Genomic DNA, 4,436 nt, shown 5'->3' on the forward strand with positions numbered 1-4,436 from the left:
ATATATACATATATATACATATATATACATATATATAGGTGGGTCGTCTAAGAGTCCATAAGTCAGGAAGGAAAAGATGCACCCGTATATCTATCAATAGAGTGGTTGGTGTCTTATCCGAAATGTACAATATTATATTTCTGTCACGGCTTATCTTAGCAATCAGTTTCGCGCAAGGAATACCATGGAGTGTTTGGTAACAATCTGATTATATCATCTTTCGAGAGAACGTGAAATAATTCGTTCTAGAGCTGGATCTCGAAGCACAAATAAAGGGTTTTTGCAACGCGATATTTACGCGCCCCTAATACATATTATAGCCGTAGATTTAACACATATTGTGACTTTAGCAAATGTTACAGCTGAGCTGTTACGATCCCGGTACATATTAAGGGCGCCGTGTTACTCCAGGACCGTAGTAGTAACACATCTGCTGTGAGCTCAGCTGACGTTAAGGATATCGGGTTCACACGTGGTCTCTCACAGCTGCACAAAAGCCCTGTCTGCGAGGACTGAAACACAACAAAATGGTTTAATGAAAGATTCGTCCAATTTACTGCTGATGTTGCTGTTGCTTGCAGCGGTTCTGACGAAAACCGACGATGATGATGGTGATGATGATGATGATGATTTGAGGCAGACGGGGACGAGGAGGACGAGAAAGGAAAGGCTGATGGTGTAGTAGTTGTTGTTGTTGTTAAGGAAGATGATGATGATGATGATGATGATGGCGGTGGTGGTGGTGGTGGTTGTGGTGATGGTGTTTCAAAAGATGCTAAGTACATTGAAAAAGAAGTGACTAAAGAAGCCTCAAAGAAGTTGCTACCAGTTTGGTAACAGAATCCTGGAGCAGTAAATGACTTATTACAGCCTCACTGATTCCAATTAAGCCAGTAATGTCTTTCAGATGGACAATATTGGTCTGTGTGTTCTTTGATCAAAGCTGCTTGGCTATTTCTAAACGTTTTCACTTGAAAACCGTGTTTTGCCTCCTCCTCCCTTCTTTCTGCATGAAGAACAGCCGAGGAGCCTCTACGTGGGTCATTGGGTCAGCTAGAAATAGCTGCCCAAATCTTTCTCAAATCACATCTACCATATAAATGAAGGGAAGAATACATTAGAATAATGTACTACCCGATAGATTATGCTGAAATGAAGATTCGATAGTCACAGCCGATTACCCCGGATACTGGTCAGATGGAATTAGTGTAATCTGAGACTGACAACCACCCAGCCTTCTTATATTTTTTTTCACCTTACCCGAATCACTCAGCAGTAAAACTCAACCCCCAGCCGACAACAACAACAACAATAACAACATCGGAACATTGGGTTCCTTAGGAATTCTTTCCCTGTTCAAAGTTCTACAGTTTGGCATCAACCTCCAGAAGTTCGAGCCGAGCACCAACTGATTCGACCAATCACACCAATTTAGCAAGATTAGCAAAGGCTCATGGGAACTGTCTCTTTTCTTTTTTCTACAGATTAAGGTTTAGCTTGGAACTTTGGTGAGAAGGTTATTTGGTTAAATAAATCCCCGTACTCGAGTGAAGTTGGCGTTGGCAACGTTTGAACTCAAAACGAAAAGAGCAGGAGAAAGTGCCGCTAAGCGTTTTGTCAGGCGCGAAACGATTCTGTCAGCTTGCCACTGCTACTGCTGCTGATAATAATAATAATAATAATAATAATAATAATAATAATAATAATAATAATAATAATAATAATAATAATGATGATGATGATGATTTCTTTTAATTTAAAATTGTTTTCTGTTTCAACTTTGGTACAAGGCTAGCAATGTGGAGGTACGGGGCAAGTGGATTACATCGATCCCAGTGTTCCAACTGGTACTTGTTTTATCGACCCCGAATGGATTAAAGGCAAAGTCGACCTTGGTGGAATTTGAACTCAGAACGTGCAGATGGATGAAATGTCGCTAAGCATTTTGCTGGGCGTTCTGACGATTCTGACAGATCGCAGTCTTAACAGCAACAACAATAACAATAATAATTATAATAATTTCTTTATTAGCCAGAAGAGCTCAAAGAGATACAGAAAAATACAAAGAAACGTTGAACAACAGATTACAAAGATGTGTAAAGAAGATAGAAAGATGAAGGAGATTTGAGCTGACAATATATAAAAAGGGACGAATTCAAAATTGATAAACACACGAATTTCCACACGGGAACAAATAAAATAGTATGATAAAGCACAATAATTAAAACGAGATATTTACATAAAAATTAGACTGTCCATTTATGTTGATTAGGATGCCCCAGGTTCCTGGTTTAGCTTCCGGTTTAATTTTCATCCTAAACTTCATAACTATTGATTGTAAAATTTTCCTTGAGAAGATCTTGTATTATAAAGAGCAAATAAGGGACAAGGTCTCCTGGGTTGTTGAAATGCAACATTTCGTAAAATCTATATTTGAATTATTATTCTGTCTTTTTCTCTTTTAATACTGTTTGAAATGTTATTCCATCTCCTTCTCGGTTTGTGCTTTGAGAGTATATCGTATAAAACCCTGATTAGAACTTTGTTTTTTTTTGTGCGAATGGCTGTGGATTTCATTTTGTTGAGGGTAAGGACTGGTTTCACTCGCAGTGAATCTCCTTCATAACATAGAAATTCTTCCTAAGCAGATCAACTACTTCTTTGCAGATGTACGTCACCTCACATTTCATGTTTGTTTATTATTACTTTGTTTTTTTTTTTACGCAGGGGCTTTTTCTGAAGAGGTCTGCTTTTCTCCCTTTGGCCTCCATTTGATCTGCATTCTCATAAGTAGATGGATTTATACGGATATGAGGGGTAGTTTTAATACTTATAACAATAGATGAGTGGCCTAAAGCGATATTTAACACTGTAGGTTTCCATTCAGTTTCCTAAATGGTGATTATTTCTTTCTTTATAAATGTAACATAATTTAAGAAAAGCAGCTATATTTAAGTATAGAGCAGTAATTATTTGGTGTATGTCTTTGAATAATTCAGACATTTTCTGAATCTCTCCGACTCTTGATAATTTGTGTTCTATGTAACACTCAGTCTATTTTCTTAATATAAACGATAACGGAAAGCAAACTTATTTGATAAAATGCTAAATAAATAGGTTGTTCAGTAATTCTAAGAATAATAGAAACTAACTTACTTTCGATAGGATTTATTTATCTGCAAGATTGATCATTTATAATAATAGTGGTCCTCAAATGTAATATAAGATCTTGGTAAAGTTGGACATTCAAACCAGTTATCGATTTCTAACTGGGTAGCTTTTTCCTCAGCATATAAATCCATACAATTGACTGTAATACCATTAATTACTTTTATAAGTATTTCTAATGCTATTATAGTGTTTCTCTTACTTTCATCCATTGTTAATATTGAAAAATCTTTGAACATCTGAGCTTGAAGAACTAGCAATACCAGAAATTATCAAATTATTAGATGCCAAACCTTATAACAATAAAGTGTAAAGATCGCTGTGAGAGATCACAGCTCAGAGAAGATGAATAATTTGTTTAACAAGAATTCTATCTAAAACATCCGTTCACAGTTAATCTCATTTTGTTGCCAGAAATCAAAGCAAATGTTGAAATATTGTAGAATGCATATTGGTTGAACGTCAAACAACCTCGTACCGTACAAATTGTGCTATACTAATATATGGTCCAAAAGAACCAAAAGTTATATTTTATTTATGTCCATCTCGCTTCCGATGCTTTCGTTGCTCAAAATCGAAATTCAAAGTGTCCAGCATCTGAGAGCTAGATTGACTTATATAAATAGCCTCCAACCAAATCAAAAGGATTTCTTTTATGAAAGTTATTCAAAGCTTCTATTTCAAACAGACGTATAAAATCACTTGATTCATTTCTTTTGCTGCAAGAATTTCGTCGAGACGTGAAAATTAGAATCACAATGTTTAAAGTTTGAGTTTGAAATCATTTTTTTTTATATTGCTCCACTTGGTTGTATTACTTTTCTCCCTGGATTGTTCTACACAGTTGTGTATTTTCTTCACACACACACACACACACACACACACACACACACATATATATGACGGTTATCGAGCGGCGGTAGGGGACAAACGCAAACACAAGGTGATGATTCAGCATGGCCGCAGTCTAATGACTGAAACAAGTAAAAGATAAAAAATGTATGTATATAAGTATACACACACACATGCCCCTACGTACACATACGCACGCGCACACACTCACACATTAAGAACAAACACAAAAAAACAACAACAACGCGAGGACGTGGTACATGTAAGGTATTAGCAGACGCTCAGAGAAGGAAAGAAAGGTGGTTTAACGTTTCGAGCAGACGCTCTTCTTCAGAAACAGAGGAAAGTCCAATAGAAAGGAAAATGGAGGGGAAAAAAATCGCCAACGATTTACATGTAGTTATAGTTAAAAAAAA

The sequence above is a fragment of the Octopus bimaculoides genome, chromosome 23 (assembly GCF_001194135.2).
Source record: "Octopus bimaculoides isolate UCB-OBI-ISO-001 chromosome 23, ASM119413v2, whole genome shotgun sequence".
NCBI lineage: Eukaryota > Metazoa > Mollusca > Cephalopoda > Octopoda > Octopodidae > Octopus > Octopus bimaculoides.